General features: G+C 41.2%; 1 protein-coding gene across 29 annotated transcripts in view; it reads right to left on the bottom strand.

Moving 5' to 3' along the window:
* The window catches only part of Dtna (dystrobrevin alpha), a 358,974-nt gene that overhangs the window by 249,605 nt on the left and 89,575 nt on the right, over positions 1-19,794 (bottom strand). For 4 of the 29 annotated variants that reach the window (XM_037196991.1, XM_028887687.2, XM_037196992.1 and 1 more), the window contains exon 1: positions 12,585-12,918. The exons of 4 other annotated variants lie outside the window; for them this stretch is intronic. The gene's annotated coding sequence lies outside the window, so the exon portion shown is untranslated. Of the gene's footprint in view, positions 1-12,584; positions 12,922-12,953; positions 13,620-19,794 lie in introns of those variants that run through there. 21 more of the 29 variants (XM_037196988.1, XM_037196984.1, XM_037196994.1 and 18 more) reach the window with 10 other exon arrangements.

Raw genomic sequence — 19,794 nt, 5'->3', positions numbered from 1 at the left:
CCCAGCAAGCAGCAGAACTTGGCAGCTTCAGCCACATGGTGTTGGCTTTAGTGTCAAGAGCAGAAGAAAAGGGTTATGGAGTCTCCCTCCACAACTAAGGAAAGCTGCTGAGGCCCTGTGTATGGCAGCAGTGTCCCTGCATGGAGGCCTAGAGAGGCCATTGTGTGAAGCTGTGAAGATGAAGCCTGGATTGCCTTGGAGGCCCCAAGATGTTGGAGGATACCTGCCAAGGACAGCTGCTAACAGAGAGTGGAACCAGCCCAAGAGAAAGAAGTGGGTTGTCAACAAAGCTGAACGATCTGACGACCACCTTCACATTAGATATGAGGATGCAGAGTTTGGAGTTTGCCCAGTTTGTTTTGGGTGTTGCTTTTGTCTAGTATTTCCTCACTATGCTCCCTTTCCTTCCATTTGGAATGGTAATATATATCTCATTGCATTATATGTTGGAAAATTGTGGTCTCTTTTTTTTTTTTTTATTTTGACTTTATAGGGAATTACAGTTGAGAAATTGCCAAATGAGTCTCAGGAGAGATTTTGGACTTTTACAGGGTTGAGACTATTATAGAATATGGAGACTTTTAAAGGTGGGACCTAATGCATTTCTGCATTATGCTATGGCTACATGCTTTTGGGGGCCAAGGAGTGGAATGTGGTTGTTTGAAAGAAAATGGCCCCCAGAGGCTCATAGGGAGTGGCACTTTTAGGAGGTGTCACCTTGTTGGAGTAGATAAGGCCTTGGAGAAAGTGGGCTTTGAGGTCTCAGATTCTCAAGCCAGTTCCAGTGTGTCCGTTTTTTTCCTGCTGCCTGTGGACCAGATGCAGAACTTTCAGCTCCTTCTCCAATGCATGCCTGCCTGATTGCCACTGTGTCCCACCATGAAGATAATGGACTAAACCTCTGAAACTATAAACCAGCCCCAAATAAATGTTTTCCTTTATAAGAGTTGCCATGCTCATAGTATCTCTACTCAACAATAGAAACCCTAACTAAGACAGCTGACTATGTAGGTCTGGGCACATGCACCCATCTCCGATTCACCTAAATGACAACAGAGTAACTTAACTGTGTAAAATATGGATGCCACAGCACAGTCCTTTAAAAAAAAGATTTAAAATTAGTACTAGATTTATCAGAAGAGTGCATTGTTAGGGAAGAGTCACCAGGGATTGGGCAGTACTTCTGGGATTTCCTGTATTGATGGCTATTTGCTTAAAATGCAAATCAGAATGATCTGGAGTCGCAGATACTTCAGCTCCAGCATGACTACAATATCCTTTCTTGAATTTGACATCCCCCCCCCCAATCAGAGCCATCTGAAGAAAGCATTCTCCTTGATTATCAGAATTACGTTTCTTGTTTTTTCTTTTGACTGATCTCTACCGTTTTGTTTTCTGAATTACTAATTCTGGGTAAGATATAGAGAAAGAAAGTACAAACACATCTAGGAAAACATGGAACTTTTGTGGCATACTGCCACCAAATGCAAAGGTGCCGAGAGAAAGGCGTTCCCTTCAGAACAATGTCTCATTGTCACAGGAGCTGATGATAGTCGTCAACATTTCCTCTGTCTCTCCTGGTAAGTACTCTCAGCCCGTGCAAGGGCTTCGGTGAGGAGAAAATCATGATGGGGCCTACTTTTATAGAATATACACTTGACTATAGGCTGGAGAATATTCAGCTATACCAAACAAATTTCTACACAATCAAAATTACAATAACTATGGGCTCTTTCCTTCGCGGCCAGCTTCATATTCCATCTGCCTAGACCTTATGCATTGACTTAAGTTTTAACGTTTATGGGATAACCAGTGTAGTATATTCTGCTTCCCTTTGCCCTGTTCCTGATTTCTTTAAAACTCTTGTTCAGAATAATCAATTCATGTAATTTTGTTTTGTTTAACATTTATTTTAAATTACCTTTGCTACAAACCCCATTTGCTTTTCAATCCAAGGAGATTTGCAATCAATGGGAGTTGTAAGAACACCAACAATATATCTGGAACGAGGGGCTATTGGAGAAGATGTGTATCATTCTTGAAATTTGGAGAGAAGTGCTTTTATAAGCTGATGAATCAAGGATGCCTTTAAGAAGTGAAGCGAAAGCACACGGGTGTCTGAAGGACTTTGATGCACAGGGGCATTTTGAGTTCTGTCTCCAGTGCCCCCACAAGCCGATATTCATTGTATTTTTTTTTCCTTGCATTGCTTATTTTCAATGAAGGACTTGGATTTCAGAAGTACCCTTCGGGATAATGTAGAAGGCTGTCCTTGATAACTACATATTTACCTCTTCAAATTCATCGTCATTCACCCCAGTCTCACACGTCACGCCATAGGAACACCAGACTGTTGGTGACTCGGTACACAATGAAGGTTCCTACCTCTGCTCACAGGAGAACTTCCATCCTGAATGTTCTTATCATCTCCCCTTATCTAGGGAACACTTGCTCATGCACTGTGATCCAACACCAACACTATTTTTTCCTGAACATCTTCTCTGGGAACTGTGACCCTCTTTCCCCTTCCTGCATCAGCTTGATGTGTCTATGGCATTTTGCTGGACAGTGTCCTCTCTAGAGCACTCCGTGGATTAAGACTGAAACACAATCTAACTCCACGATTTAGTAAAGCCCTGCTCTAACAGTCGGGTGATCAATCATGTGATTGTGGCAGGCTGCCAAATGTTCTTCTGTTGCTGGGAGATAACAAAAAAAACATGGAGAAGTACATGCGATTCTATTTTGAAAATGTGTGCCTTCTTACAAGCTGGGAGATAGGGTCAACTTGACAACGAAGACATGAAGGTGTTCTACCAACATGCATCTATCTCTAGTAGATTGCAAAAGAATTGGTTAAAAAAAGAAGATGACAGCCCCACAGTGGCCCAAACTTACAGTTGCAAATGTTCACAATCTTGCAATGTTTTGCCCTGCAGCAGAACTTCACAATTTCAAAAAATGGTCCTTTCATAAAAATGCGTACTTCCTTTACTTTCTCATGCATTTTCAGCCTTATGGAGAAAACAGGTTTTTGTTTAAATAATTTAAATAAACCATACACAATAGTGGTCCAACTCACTCATTTATGAATGAATGATTCGGAGTCATCACCAGAATTTACCCACACAATAAATCTTGTTCATTTATGAATAATTTAATTCTTCTCTGCTGCAGCCTGGGAAGGAACTGTTACTAGGTACTGAACCCACTCAAAAGCAGAAAAACGATCGAGTCAAGGCCAGCTGTGTCTGCTGCTGCTGTTTGCTTGGAGCAGAGTTGTATTTAATGTGTATATTCTTGGACTTGTAAAAGCACTTGTGTGTGTGTGTATATGTGTGTGTGCGCGTGCGCGTGCGCACTTGAGTAGATATGATGGCCTATGAAGGAAGTACATTGGCTTCTCTTTTAGCAAATGCATGTCTAACTAAGGTAGGTAGTAGCATCTGGATTTTCTTCATCCCTTGTTGTCCGATTACCAGTAATGGTTTGGCAGAATGCCTGAGGCTGTCTTCCCCAAATGCTGCAACACTGACTGGTGAGGGCATTTGAAGAAAAGTTTTATTTTAATTTATTCTTATCTCATCACATTAGAAAATATAACTCATTTATAAATTTTTCATACACTGTACCATTTAGATCTGTATATAGTGTTTAAAACACGATGAAGACTCTCACTCCAAAGACAGAAGTCTGTGTTTGTTTATTATTATTAAGTCTCCCAGGACCACTCCCAAAGACCCATGTTTACTTCAAAACATTTTATTACATGAATTCATTATTTCTGTGTATGTGTGTGAGCGTGCAAGCCTCAGTACACATGTGGCAGTCAGAGGACAGCCTGTATGAGATGCCCTCTCCTTCTACTACGTGGGTCCTAGGAACTGACCTCAGGCCAGTTGCAAGTGCCTTTACTCACTGAGCCATGTCAGAGGCCCAGCTTACATATTTTTAAAAGTTTGCAAAAACAAAGGAATGCCAAACAAAAGTCTATACTCTGTGATTTAATTTCTTCTTGTTTTCTGGGTGCTATAGATCTAAAAATTGCTTTAGTTTTTCTGTTGCAGCAATATAGTAGACTCCAGTTAACCTTCCTAAGTTTTTTTTTTTTTTTTTTTTTTTTTTAACTCAAGTTCAGTAACTACATGTGAATGACCTTCATGAAATTCTGCCTACAGTGAGAAATGCTACCGGTAATTCTCAGAAAGCACACTCTGAGAAAATGAGTTATTGCCTAAGACAAAAGCAGGCTTTTCTGCAAGCTATATTGTGTCTTTGAGGCCACTGGGGTATCATATAGAAACTGAAGTGATAATTTACTCCTCTGCAGTGAAAAATATAATATAACTTGCACACCAGGGCCCTCTGCCTCATTGTATTAAATGCTTCCCCCATGTCATTTTAGGGGAGAGATTGTAATGCTGTAACTCTAAGTAACGGAGATTGATTTATGTTCCAGTGTTTAGCAAATGGTTATACCGGATATTTTCTAACCTTCTAAATGTTTTAGGAGCGAGGCAGTTTCAAAATGTGGATTATAACTGGCTTTGAAGAGGTTCTTAAAGCTGATTGGGAGGAACCCATAGTGCCCAAAAGAAACCAGCAGATCCTCCTTCAATGAACATTTAGAGGTGTTGCCGACATCACTATGCTTTCTGAATTTTACTCTAACTCCAAGGTAAAATATAAACAAAATTTCATTACAAGAAAATATGTGTGAGAAGAATTTATTCTGCCAAGCTGAGGAGACAGTTCAGTAGAAAAAAATGCTTTTGTACAAGCACGAGGACTTGAGTGGAAATCCCTAAAACCCCACATAAAAGCCGGGGGTAGCACACTTATTACCACAGCACTGTGGAGGCAGAAGATGGGTGGCCCTTGGGAGTTCACCTGTCAGCTAGTGTAGCCTACTAGTTGAGTTCCAGTTCAGTGAGAGAACTTGTCTCAAAATAAAAGAATAAATAAATGAATAATGTGGGGACAGAGCCCGGGGAAGGACACTTGGCCTGTGCCCTCTACATGAATACACACACATGTACACCCCCATGCATGCACACTTGCACACAAACATTTATCTGTACACAAATGAACAAAGATACACATAAAATTATGCTCCCCATAATTCTGACCAAATGATTTCTCTTTCTACAATGTAAAATGAAAATATATCTCCCAAATTATTTTAAACTATTTATTTATCTCTTAGTTGAAATGGGGAGAGGGATTAAAATTGCTAATGGATGAAAAACAGAATAATCCTATCAGAATGGACATAAGACAAAGAACACCCACGCCTCGTCATATCTACCTTGATACCTACACATGACACCCTTTAGATAAGATTACTTTCTGGAAGCATACACCTCACAGAGTAAATGATTATTTTATATATTTCACTGCGCTTTAACATAGTACACAGTCTATTAAGGAAAGTGAGTGTTTCCTGTTTAGTTTATTTATTACCCTTTTCCATTCACAGGAAAATTCACTCAGCTGCTAACTTTAGCAAAGAATTTTATTAAACTCAATATTTCTCTTTTAAACCTTCAATATTTCTGATTTGAAGAAAGTGAGGAAAAAATCAAGAAACAGATGTTGATGTTGAGCAAGGCCTTTCTCTTCATAAGGTCTTAACCTAGAAATGAAAACTAAGTTAGTGGATTAATAATGCATGGCCATATTATAAAAGGTGTAACAATTTTAGAATTTCAAACAAAATAGGTCAAAAAAGCAAATCATGCTTGGTTTCCGAGTGATTTTCTTATCTGCGGTGTATCACAAATATTGTTTTCAAATAACATTAAATATTACTGAATGTTGTGTCAATTTAAAAATAACGCGTTTTGTCAAAGAATGAGAAGGAATCAGCAAGTAGTAAAGATATTTACAAAAGTCTTTAAAATCCTTAGCTCTATGTTCTAAAAGTATTATGTGAGCTATAATACTAGCATATTATAAATTATTTTTAAATACATGTATTTCATTTCTAAATAATGTACATGTATGTGTGTGTCTGTGTGTAGTTAATGTACGTGAGTTCAGTGTCCACAGAGGCCAGAGGCACTGAATTCTCTGGATCTGGAGTTATAGGAAGTTATGAACTCCTGAACGTCGGTTCTGGGAATGGAATCTATGTCTTATGTTCTTGCTGACTCCGCCATCTCTCTGTCCCCACTAGGAACTCTTAATACAACACAACAGGTGTACTTGGAGTAGAATTTACCAAGCAATCTTCTTCCTGTGTGTCTCTTTCTCTGCTCTCTCAAATGCTATGTTAGAAAACACTGGATGTAAGCAGGTTGAGCCTGTGCATGCAGACCATTCATGAAGCCTCATTGTTAGTGTTGGCCAGAATCTCTAAGAGAGAGAGAAAATCTATAGCAATTTGCTTGATTTGGAATCCTCAAACACCCCATGAAGCATTTCCTAGAATTACTGCTACCGAGGACATAAACTCAATTTGCTGACTTAAATTACAATTCCAAGGACCTCAGCAAACTGCCTTAAAATGTCTAAATGTCCCATTGCTCTTCGATTTCCCAGTTTTCATCTCACCTGTACTCAGAGGTAAATGCCAAGCACACACAGAGTTTGTGCATTTCCAGGCTCTTGATGTTAATGTCTAATAAAAATATCTGCTACACATGATATTCCCTAAATTGTCTTTTTTTTTTTTTTTTTTTAGATATGGTCATTATGTAGCTCAGGATAGCTTGGGACTCATTTTATGGTCCAAACTGGCCTTGAATTCATTATGATTCTGCCTCAGTCTCCTGGATGCTGGGATTGCAAGTGTGAGCCATTATGGCAATAAGTGGGCATTTGTCAGAGTCAAAATCATACCAAGCCACCCTAAGATTTGACTTGCTGTGATGAAAATACTAATTGCTGAGAAAGGAAAAGATGGGTTTCATTAAACAGTGTGAGGTCAACTCCTGTGAAGAATATCAATGAAAGAACATTTAAAGAGACACAATAACTAAGGCCATTGTCCAGTGGAAGACATAAATAAAAAAATGCCCTTGCCTAGAACAGATAAGTGAGAAGCAGGAGCTTGACTCTTATTTCCAGTACTTGGAAGCTAATGTCTGACTCCTGCTGGATAGAAAGTCTTCATTTCTACTGTAGATGAAAATAAGAAGGAAATCATGACATATTCATACTTTCTTATGGGAGTTCTGGGATTCACATTTTAAATACTGGATTTAAACATTTCATTAGAGTCGGATGTTTGTTTAAAGATAAACTTTGCTCCTATCCATATTGAAGCTCTTCTCTTTGTGGAGGAAGGAGAGTATTATGTGAAAATAATATGAGGCAAATGTCTTCATTTCCTCAAATTCAAGATTTGGCATATCAAGCACACAGAGTAAATGTATGAAAAACTTGCAAACAGTCTGAAGAGTCAAAATTGATTAAACAGCTTTACCAGACTTCAACTTCCTTTGGTCCCCACTAATAACATTCAATTCTTCATTAACTGAAGAGACTTTCCCTACTTAGCACATGCTGAGAGTAACATGATGTCAAGACTGCTCTTCAAGGCCTTCAATTGTAAGAAAAAATGTTCAAACAACTTTACAATTTAGGGTGATGAATCCACAGCATGTAAGCTATCAAATATTTTCCTTCTCATGCTACATTGTAATCTGAAAATATAGTGTTTTCTTAGAGTTGATATTCAGACAACATGCAAGCTGATTCATTTTAATTTAGTTTCTCACTGGTTTTTTTTTTTTTCCTGGTGCGCTATTGAGAGTTCCTGATGAGGTGTGTGTGTGTGTGTGTGTGTGTGTGTGTGTGTGTGTGTGTGTGTGTGTGTTCATCTATTTGCATGTGTTTGTAGAGGCCAGAAGCCAGTCCTGGGTGCCATCTGCTTTTTTCCCTTCCTTCCTTCCTTCCTTCCTTCCTTCCTTCCTTCCTTCCTTCCTTCCTTCCTTCCTTCCTTCCTTCCTTCCTTCCTTGACAAGGGCTCTCACTGGCCTGGGACTCTCCACATAGGCTAGGCTGGCTTTGCTATCACGCCCCTAGGATTTGCTTATCTCTGGCTTTTCAGTACCGGGATTCTATGTTTATGCTTCCACACCTGGAGTTTTATCTTTGGGTTAACGTGGGGATAAAGAAATGTCAGTCTCCTCCTTACAAGGTAAACATTTTACCAACTGAACCACTTCCACAGCCTCAACATGGGTGGCTGAACCTATGGCTTTCCACATACTGTGCCTTTGACTGCAAACCTCTCCGGTAACATGCAGCTGACTCACCCCACTTTGCTGTTAACGCGTCTTGTTATCAGTTGGCCTCATTTGGCAGTAAAATGAACATTAATCGCACTCCTCTAAAAGAATGGCCCCCACCAGACGAGCAAACATGTTCTGATTCTACTTGGCATTTAGCATCATTAATGACCACTATGCTGAGATCAAAAGATACAGAATGAATAAGAGTAAGTGAAATAAAGAAAAAAAGGAGTTGATCCAGGAACAACAGCCCTGGAAACAGTATATTATTCATTCCCTAAACTTGTAGTGAGTGATTTTTTCTTTTCTTTGCTCCCCCCCCCCCCCGTGTGTGTGTGTGTGTGTGTGTGTGTGTGTGTGTGTGTGTGTGTGTGTACTGGTTACTCATAGTACAGAAATCAGTAAGGCACAGTCCATACCATTAGGGACTTTGGGAACTACAGTTGAACTCTGAAGATAAGGAAAACACATCAAGAGTGACATCTGAGGTGAAAGTTGAGAAGCCACAAGCATTCTGGGAAAAGGAAAATGACTCTATGGACTCTCACAGACTCTCTGCTGTCTTAGTGGATGGTCGATCCCAGAGACTGCAGCTATGTTTGAGGAAAGGGTTGCTGAAGACCAGAAAAGGACTGGAGAGGCAGTGAGGGGATGGGCTGACACTTCGTGACAGGGCTTGCGGGATGTGCTAGCGATGGAACATTTTTAATCTGAAGGCTGCTGGAGTTCTCCAGTCACTAGCAGCTGTGGCTCTTAGAACAAGATGTTTTTGTCCAATAGGAGAGAGATAAAATGGGTGGTGGTGGTGTGGACCTAGAGAATAACTGTAACAACAAAACTGTATCCAAGTAAGATGACGAAGACCCAAAGCAGAGCAACTGCAGAGGAACCCAGGAGGGCAGAGGGGGTTAAGGTACAAAAATCTAAAAAGCTGTGTTGATACTGAATCCAGGCAGAGAGAACGCCGGAAGAGTCGAATTTTGTGAACAGCTGAAGTGACTGGAGTGGGTGGATTAGAGATTAAAGAGATCATCTAGGAAAGTGGCTAGGGAAAGTAAAAGGATTCCTGAGTAGTGTAGACAACTACAGGAAGCTGGAGCACATGAGCTCTTCAGCACATGTAATTTTCTCCAAGAAGCCTTGAACAAATCAGAACATGACCAACAAGTAAAAGACAAATCACAAGACCTTCCTGGAATTATCAACAGCAACAGAAGGCCATGCACCACATTGTCTAGGATGAAGATATGTTTTTAAGGAACAATGGCTAGGAGCTCCGTAGAGTGAACGGTCATCTCTTGTAATGGTCACGACATAGATACTTGCACTCAGAGCGCGAGTCAAAATAAGTAAAACTACAAAAACAGGGAAGAGTCAATCACAAGGTGAGAGTTTAGCAAAACTAAACCTAGAAGTCAGTGGGCCAGTGAGATGGCTCAGTGGATAAAATCACTTGTCATGCAAGCCTGGTGACCTGAGTTTGATTCCTGGAACCCACATAGAGATGGAAGGAGGGGACGGATGAAAAGTGCCACCTGACCTCCACGCAAGTGCCATGGCATAAGACCACCCCATCACACACCCATGTACACACACACACACACACACACACACACACACACACACACACTAAAAAATAAAATTAAAAAATTAAAAGTGGGAGAGGTAAGTTAAACTTTCCAGCAGGAAGTTTTGCCCCTTGGCATACGACTACACGAGCAAACAGGATTGCAGAGCACCACAGTTCCTTCTGGTGTCCTGACAGACAGACTTCATCAAGATGTCAAAGTCTTTGGCCCAGTGTATGCTGGGATCTGCAGTGACTGTATCTTCCACTGGGACAGAGCGAACCTAGAATGAACCTCTGCTCACACTGCCTGCAAGAGGGCTTCTGTCTCAGCGGGAGCCCGAGGTGCCAGGGGTGCTTTGTCTAAGTAGTTCCAGTCTGCCACTTGCTTCCTTCTCTGCAGGAAACCACCATCCTAATTAGGTTTTGGAACACCCTTACAAGTGCGATAGTTTTTCTAAATCAACCATTCATTTATTCCTTTTGAAAGAGAAGTACCCTCAGCTACTTAAACTTGCAGTGAGCCTCCTAACTTTGACCACCAAATGCGGGGATTACAGACTGGTGCCACCATGCCAGGTTCCATGAGTGATTTTGAAGATACATTTTCAGCCTGAAGCAGAAGTATCCATCCGAGGTATTAAGAAGACAAGACAGCACAAGTGACGATGGGATGGGCAGTAATAACAGAAACATGTCCACGAACGCATGCGCTATCATCAGCAGACACATATCAAAAGACAACCACCTTCACTGTGTTCAGAGGAAGACAATCCAGTGGTGCGACAGTGGGAGACATGTATTTGCATTTGTCAACATTGTCAGCATTTGTCAGTACTGCCAGGATTAGCCACACTGCTAAAAATTCTTAGATGGTAGAATTTTGAACTTCGTATTTTTTTTTTCTTTCTTTCTTTCTTTCTTTCTTTCTTTCTTTCTTTCTTTCTTTCTTTCTTTCTTTCTTTCTTTCTTTCTTTCTCTCTCTCTTTCTTTTAACATATTGAAAACCAAAAGCCCAAACTCAATATAGCAAACATTAAATGGTGGTATACCTGAACCAGATGTACAAATCACACATGTCTGTGTGTGTCCTGTGTTCTGCTTCATGTAGTCACATATTTCTGCCAGCTTCATTCCTAATGCCAGCCATTCAGGACACAGCCACTCAGACAATATTGCTGGTCACCTTATGGGACTAGGAAAAATTTGCTAAGGTACTGTTTGCTCATAGGGAATGGAGAATTCCTTGCAATTTGTGTGGACCAATGTGTTAATTCTAAGTATCACTAAACATTAGGTACAATTTAACAAACCGCCTAAACTCCTTGAAGGATAGGGGTTTCAAACAAAATGCATACATTTCTAATCTATAGAGGACAACTTTAAAACACTTGGGTCAGGTTCCTCCTTGCAGACAGGTCTTGGGCACTTAGCCTCATTATTTCACAGGGATCTTAAAGGAGAGGGAAGCTAGGGGGTGAAAGTGGGCACACAAGGTTGGACAGACCAGTCCTGGGCTCTGCTAATTTTATATTTTCTTTGTCCATGTCCCTGTGCTCAGCAGTCAGTCCTAAGTTCAACTCTGTTGTTACAATGCCTACCTTTTGGCTTAGGAGAGCAACACACCACATTACTTCTTATTATCAGCGTTGTGTGAAGGAGCCACATTAAACCACTCACGGCTTGCATCTACCTTAGTCAACTTCATTTCAGTCTGGTCTATTTGGCAGAGCGAAACCAGGCCAGTTACACTGAACCACTGTCCAGCCCCGCATTCTGTCAGGAGAGCGTCAGCATGCTTATTTTCCCCATATAAAGGAGAATATCCAATTCACACCATGTACTCTGTGACTATTACGGACAATATTTATTCAGAAGGAATGCTGTGTGAGTCTGGGAAAGCTGTCGCTAAGAGGAGAGGGAGAGGTCACTTGACCAAACAAGAAACAAAACCTATACATGGGCAAAGAGTGAGGAACTCAAGTTTTCCCTTCCACTTGCGATGAAACATTTGCATAGCCAAAACACAACAGGGCAATTGCAAATTTAACAACTGTCTCCCTCCCTCCCTCCCTCCCTCCCTCCCTCCCTCCCTCCCTCCCTCCCTCCCTCCCTCCCTCCCTCCCTCTTCTCTGGAGTTCTTTATAATAAACAGAACCCCTCCATTCATTTAGCAGATACCAGCTCGTTTGGAGAGGAACTGCTTAGAATTAATGAAGTAATGCCCCCAAACAACTGCTATTAATACATTGTTTTCTTTGATAGAGGCTGCCTGCTTTTTTTCTCTGCCGCATCTTTAAAGATGGGGTGCTTTCTAATGGTCTTAGAGCACCGTGAAAAGAATCGTTAGTTAGAACACCCCCCACGCCCCCGCCGCGCGCTTTTTTTCCTTTGACATGTTTTGTATTCATCGTCTACATTTGAAAACAGTGCCAGGTCAGGGAAGCTGCGCTCCATCTCACAGTGTCTTCCCACCCGTAACTCCTAACTCCATAAGCCTCTAAGCCTCGGGCGCTGAAGGGTTAACGGGGAAGAGCAAGGCTACAGGCTCCACTGAACTTACAACTCTGAAATGCAAACTTGAAAACAGCAGCCCACGAGTGCGGGGTTTCCTTCTGCCACTCAAAATACTTAAGGCCACCTTCTTCCAGAAAGGAAAGCCGCTCCATCCAGACACAACGAAATCTCCACGATTTTTCATTCATACCAACCACAAAGCAAAAATCAATATCCACCTTCCCAGAGATGCACCTCCAAGTCCCGGCATTCTCACTTACCCCGAACAGGCACAGCATCTGCTTTTCAACCCTTGTCGAGTCAGTTCACCTAGTGCGCACCGTGATTGCTAGCACGCTCATGGGAAGAACAGATTTTAGCCAAATTGCTAATTACTCCTGAGACCATAACCAACTCCGAAATTCTAGGGAGAGACAGGAGTTTTAAAACCCGGCTTCCAGATTCTGGCATCCACTGTGTCTATCTTTAACTTGAAAACGATTTGGTTTCACATTCCACTGAAGTCCCACTGGCAGATGCCTTTGGTAAACTCACCAATGGCAGGCTCTCAAAGGTCTCCCTCCGCCCCTCCCTCCCGGGGAGCTTCCGCCCATCTCTTCTAAAGCTGAATTACTCAGCTGTCCTTTTACCTGTGTCCTCCCGGGTAAAAGGAACTGCTTTCATTGAAGGCTATTCCAGAAACCTTTGCAAGCTGAAGATCAGCTGAGGACTCGCTGGCTTCCCCTGCCATCACCCCCGCCCTCCTCACGGCCAGAAACCAACTGACTTCCAAACTTGGCTGCCTGAAAAAGAATGTCCTCTGATTGGCATTCCTAGAGGCAGAGAGCCAGGCAGCCCGAGCTTGGCAAATGGCTTCCTACGGATACACAACGCAAACAAGGAACTTTCCTGGACTTTTATTTCAGTTTGAGGAAAATCCAGCCACTATGTCGCGACATTAAAAATATTTCTGTTGAGGCTCAACGTTTATGTTTTGGTTTTGTTTTTTCCTATCTGCTTATCATTTTACGCAGAATGACTAGGGCTACAGTAAACCAACAAGACAGCAGAACTATTATCAAATATTGAATAAACCTTGTTTGGGACTCACTGGAAAATGAAAAGAGCCACGAATGCCACTTCACAGTGTCCTGAGGACAACTGGTCAATGTGGGGGGTTTCCCGAGAAATAAGTGCTTATAAGAATTGTGGGGACCTGACTTCAGCTGGCTTTTGTTTTATACTCCAAGCTGCAGGAGAACATGGAAGAAACGCTTCTTTTTCCCAGAAAGCCTTCTGTTATGAGGGTTGTCTTACAAAAATTTAGCACAGGCTGGGAAAGAAGTGTGTGTGTGTTTGTGTGTGTGTGTGTGTGTGTGTGTGTGTGTGTGTGTGTGTGTGAAGGTAAACTAAGGGTCCGGTTTTGCTTTTGCTTTCTAGTTTCTATGATAAACACTGTGGCCCAAGCCAATCTGGTGGGGAAAGGATTGATTGGCTCACTTGACCTGATCAGAATCTGTTTTTGAGGGAAGTCAAGGCAGGAGCTCAAGCAGAAACCTGGAGGCAGAGGCCATGGAGGGTGCTGCTTACCTGCTTGCTCCCCATGGCTTGCTCTGCCTGCTTTCTTATTCAACCCAGTGCCAATTACACTGGGCTGGCACTGTACCCAAGTGTTAGGTCCTTCCTCATCAATCCTTAATCAAGAAAATGCCCCACAGATTTGCCTACAAGCCAAGCCAAATGGTGAAAATTCTCCAGTTGACATTTCTTCTTCCATGATACGTTAGCACGTTGCCACGTTGATAAGAAAAACCAACCAACCAACCAACCAACCAACCAACCAACCAACAAACAGTTTTTTAAATCAGTCTGGAGGGTGAACAGAAAAGCTATGCAGAAGACACAGCTCATCAAACAGAGCCCAACAAGGATTTGGAATGGGCATGTCTCCTTAACACACCAATAACCTGTGCTTAGCATTCATTTATCGGTCCCTGGGATCCAAATGTCTGATACTGAAAACATGCTTCTGTTTGTTCAGAGTAGTGTATGTACTACATGTAACAACTTTGGTGGTCAGATGTACCACAGGATGAAACCTTGCCAGTTTTCGGCACCTGTCAACTGGCTGGGTTCACAGTGGTGATGTGGCTGCAGCTGTTCCTTGGGACTCACAGGGATATCTCAGACATTTTCAGTAGTAAGTGCTTGACCCCAGAGGACAACTCTCTAACTTCATTGGTTTTAAATCTCGTTTGTTTGTTTGTTGTTTTTTTGTTTTCTTCTTCCACGTCTAGAGCAAGCTTACTTTACGAAGTCTCGAGGGAAGACCTGCTTGACTGCTTACCACAGTATGAATTTATTTCACTCATATTTTGATGCCTATATATGTTGGTAGCCTGCCATCTGCTTGCTCTTTCATCCAACTCCATTCATAGATGCCCAAAGAAAAATCTTTACAGGAGGAAAAGGAGAAGGAAGCATACTTTAATCTTTAGCCTCAACCTTAACTAGAGAAAGCACAGGCAAAACAGGAGCATCTCCAATTTTCCATTTCGTTTCCATAGTTGAAAATACACACCATCACACAGCACGTTTGGGTTTCAAGAACCGTTCCCTGAGTGTCCATGGTGTACTAACATTTATAAAATCCATAAACCAGTTCACACATAAATAGAAGGAAATAACTTCCTGGCACAGAGAACAGCCATCTCTGGCACACAGAGAGCCATCTCTGTCCCAGATTTTCTTCTTTCACAGAGTACACCCTGAGTTAAGAAGAGTGTGTGGGGTTTGGAGCCAGCCCTGGCTCACAGCCAGCACAAAGCTGGATCCACTATGGCTTTCGATGCACACTGCTGCAGAACTGATGCTGAGGAGCTACCTGTTTAAACTGAAATGCTGCCTGAGCAGGTTGTATGTCAGCCCGTGGGAAAATGGCTGTATGTCAGCTCTGCTTTTAGACAAAATTATTTGTATTTTTCTAAAAAGATGTTTTTATTTATTTAAATTTTTGTATATTAGTGTTTTTCTACATGTATGTGGATTTAGTATATTCATGTCCAGTACCTTCAGAGGCCAGAAGTTATTGGGTCCCCTGGAACTGAAGTTACAGGTGGTTATAATCTGCCATATGATTGCTGGGAACTGAGTCTGGGTCTTCTGTAAGAGTAGTGAGTACTCAATCTCTGAGCAATTCTTCAGCACCTACATTTTCCTTAATAATTCTAGGATAATCATCCTTCCTCTTGAGCAATGAACTGGGATTGTATGAAGTGTGTATTGTATTGTGCATTGTGTAGCACCGTGCACAAGCCCCAGTCATTATATAAGTGTGTGCATGTGAATTACTTCAAATACTAACCAGACACATTTATTAAGGTTCCTTGTGCTGGTCTTGTGGATGTAAAACAAAGTAAGAGAAAAGGGGCATTGTTTCTAATTGAACTGCTACTGACTTCTATTCAGAGTATAATGTTATTTAGTTGGATGAATTATGATAAAAAAGAGTCAGCTAAAGTTCCTAACCTTATCCAGACTTACAGTTTGATCTCCACACATCCTAGAAGTCCCAGACACAATCATCAGAGTCTTAATTGAGCCCCAGAATTAAGTGAACACAATGAAATGATTTTTTTTCTTCATGAACCGTCACAAAGCAATTGATAAGATTTATAATGGCTGGAACTGAGTCTTTATCATGAGCAAATGTTCTGCCCTTTTGTAAGCCCTAACAGGAGATTGGGGATTGATCGGAAAAATTGCTTCCAAGGCTCACTTCCAAAGAACACTGGGCACATAACTGGTAAATCAGATACTCTGGACTACTCATGAACAAGCAGTTAATCTCTGCTCCACTCTCTAGAATAGAATGTACCAGCAGAGTTTCGAGGGGGAAGTACCACTCGAGGTTCCCTCACAGTGGAGGAGGGTGGCTCAAGCTCAGGTCTGCACTGATCTAGGATGTGTCTGTGCATATCTAAATCCGGGTCACTCAAAAGCAAATTGACATGGCCAATTTTTCCCTTCCAGGCTGCCTTAAGCGATCAATGGAGGTGGGGCTTAGAGGCAGTAACTTCGCGGTTGATTTCTTTTTTGAGACCCGTTCTTTGTATGTAGCCCTGGCTGGCCTGAGACCTGCTATGTTGACCAGGGTGGCATCAATTCACAGAGCTCTGCCTGCTTCTGCCTCACAAGTGCCGCCAGGGGTGCCACACCTGGTTGCAGTTGGTTTCAATTTTTGTATCTTATTTATTTACTGTGCTAATATAAGTTCATATTTATTTATAAGAACCACATATTTTGGTCTTAGAAAAAAATGAAACTGTAAGTTGATACACAATGTCATATTTTATCATGCAACTTATAATGTTCTAGCATTTTAAAAGACACATAATATTAATACAAGAATAAAGTTTTTCTCCTCAAAGAAAAGAAAATAATTATGAATACCAGTTACTAGAAAAGTAATTGAGGTAGACACCACCCAAGACAATAGAAAAGCCCTACATAACTAATATCAGAAAACAGGAACCCTAGTCAGAAGGGGTTCAGAGAATTGACATGCTGTGCATGTTCTTATTAAACACAAGCCAAGCGATAGTGTGCCTTGCAGTGTGGAGTATATACTATACCCCAGGAAGTGGAATTACGAATCTACAAAGGTACCTACACGCCCATCATTGCCTCTTTCTCATATCAGCGAAGATGTGGAAACCCGCTGCAGTGTGAATCAGCAGTGAATTCACAAGGGCATCCTAGCATACTCCTTGCATGTAGTATTCTGAAACCCAAAGAGGAGAGCCTGTCATATGTGGCAACACGTATCTAGAGGACTTTATGCTAAAAATACGCCAAGTAGAAAAGCACTGTAAAAACCCTACCTAAATAAGAAATCTAAGAAAACAAGCAACAAAACAAACCACAGAAAACAAAATGATGGTCACAGGAGTAAAACGAGAGTAGGACAGGGATATGAAATAGTAGGTCAAAAGTCATGTGTTATGTAGTCTGACTAAGTTAAAGATCTAGCACAGAGCACAAGACCTGTAGTTAATATTATCGTTTCATATGCTGGTAATTCATCAAGAAAGAACTTCAGCCATATGAGATGACAGTGTCCTTCCTCATTTGCTTGACTGTAGTAAATGTATGTCTCTACACATTCATATATCAGGAATATCATGTTACACACTTAAAGTTATACAACAAAAGTGAAAACAGCAGTGTACTGTATAATCAATAGACATCCTCAGTCAAGATTGGGTGAAGAAGACTCCCCTTCAGGTGCCTGTCATGTGAAAATAACTCCAGTCCTGAAAAGGTGGCATGTACAAATGTATTCAAACGTTTTCTAGAGGCTGAAGAGGACCTGAGTTCTGAGTGCTCAAGTTGTGCATCTCACAACATCTCTAGAGGATGCTACACCCTTTTCTGGTCTCTCTGTGTGTTGCACTCATATGCACATACATGCACACATGTGCATAAATAAAAATGAAAAATAGAGTCTTTACAATAGGCTTCATTTAGCTGGGTTGATATTGTATTTGATCACTGAATAGAGATGTATTTTTCTTGTGGGGGACCAACGTCAGCCCTATCTGAGTATGGTCATCATATTCATCTCTAGATGAAACTGGAAAATCTGACCTCACCCTGGCCATAGAGATACACTTTTTACATGCCATATATTGGAACTCTGCCAGCATGTACCGTATCTAATGCCTCTTACAACCCAAGAGTAAAAATTTGTTCTACTGCACAGTTAAAACACATAATGTCATCATTCTAAACCTGCGTAATTTTTCATAGTCAAATACCCAGTCCACATTTATAATCAAAGTGAATAACTGGTTTTAATCGAAGTGTTTAAAGACATATCCAGGGTAGAAATAGGACAATTATGTTTCCTGTGATTAAATAAAATGACAGTTGGTAGGCAGACCGGATGTGTTGTCATCGCATCCAGCTGCTCATTTGGGAGCAGGTTTTAGCAGATGAGCACATGCTGTGAGCATGTTTCAGACTTGTTGCTTGCTTAGCGGTGGAGCCTTTTGTTCAAAGGGATCATTTAACAATGACAAAACTCATCTTTTTCAGCAGATGCTCAAGGGTGAGACCAGTTTGTGGAGAACTTGAATGCCTGAAATTATTTTCAAGTCTCTTCTCTACATTATTGGTTTACTTTACAGAATGCATAATTTTGAAATATAGTAGGATAACCGTGGTTGACAACAATTAATGGAACATTTCAAAAAGCTAGTAGCTAGGATTGTGGGTGCTTCCAGTGTGAAGAAAGGACAAATGGGTGATGACATGAGACCTAAATGAAATAATTTATATCATGTACATGATTGAGATGACATCGTGCCTCACAAATGCTACTTAGTAACTAGGCTTTAAGATGTTTAAAAAACTTCCGTCTCAGCCATTTCAGGGCATTTGTTGCTGACTTGATCCATTTTATTAGCTTTCCATTTTCCTCCCCATTCTGTCTCCTTCTCCATCTCTTCCCCTCAACAAGACAATGCTCATGACAGCATGCCTTGGTATAACACTCATTTTTTTTATTCCCACACTTAGAGTGTTGGAAACTCAAGCAAGTTTTGCTCATTATTCCAGTTCTGGGAAATTTTACTTACTTTTAAAACAAACTGTAACTCACATCCTGTCTTTTGTTCTGGAACTAAACAGCTTTGAGTTGGATATTGCAACTCTTGTCCCCATTTTCTAGTAACTCCCCTTTTATTCATTTTCTTTTTCTCACCTCTCTTTTGTTGAATATGTTATTTCTATAAACATATTTTTAATTCCTAAGAATTTTGTCTCTAAGTGTTCCTTTTCCACCACACTGTGTTTAGTTTCATGGGTACATTTTATTTCCTAATATCTGTAGTAACAAATTTTAGACTGTGTGTTCGTGGCAAAATCTGTCCATTTCACTCTTTTTTTGTTCATTTACCTACTCTAGTCTCTTTATGTTAGGACACTTCTCCAAACCCACTATACCTTTTGCTTAAGCCACACACTATGGAGGGCAGGATGATGTCATAGAATGAATAGATGATGCTGAGCTGTTTCACTTAGGTACCCCCGAGAGCAACTGCTTTCTACCCTTTTAGGTAGTCAGGTGTTCTACACGCATGACCTGCACACACTTGTCTCAGGATGCTCTGGATGTACATCTGAGTACGGGACTATTAGGACCTGAACTGAGTAAGATGTCCTGAAGAGGATGGGGATCTGGTACCTATTCAGGGTTCAGATTCCCATCTGGCTGCCCAGCATCCAGGATCTCATCTCACATCTACCTGCTGCTGTTCTTTCTAGTACTGCTGAGTCTGTGACTCTCTCTTGGAGTTAATCTAGACAACATCTCCCTACTTGTTTTCTACAGGGGGTTGGGGCATAGTTGTCCGCCTACACGGGCTTGCAGAAGGTATTGGGCACGCACCTGTTACGTCTGCGTTTCCACCTCTCTTGTTGTGAGTC

Source organism: Peromyscus leucopus, chromosome 19 (assembly GCF_004664715.2).
Source record: "Peromyscus leucopus breed LL Stock chromosome 19, UCI_PerLeu_2.1, whole genome shotgun sequence".
Lineage (NCBI taxonomy): Eukaryota > Metazoa > Chordata > Mammalia > Rodentia > Cricetidae > Peromyscus > Peromyscus leucopus.
The sequence above is the reverse complement of the archived record's forward strand: the minus strand, read 5'-3'. Positions and strand labels throughout refer to the sequence as shown.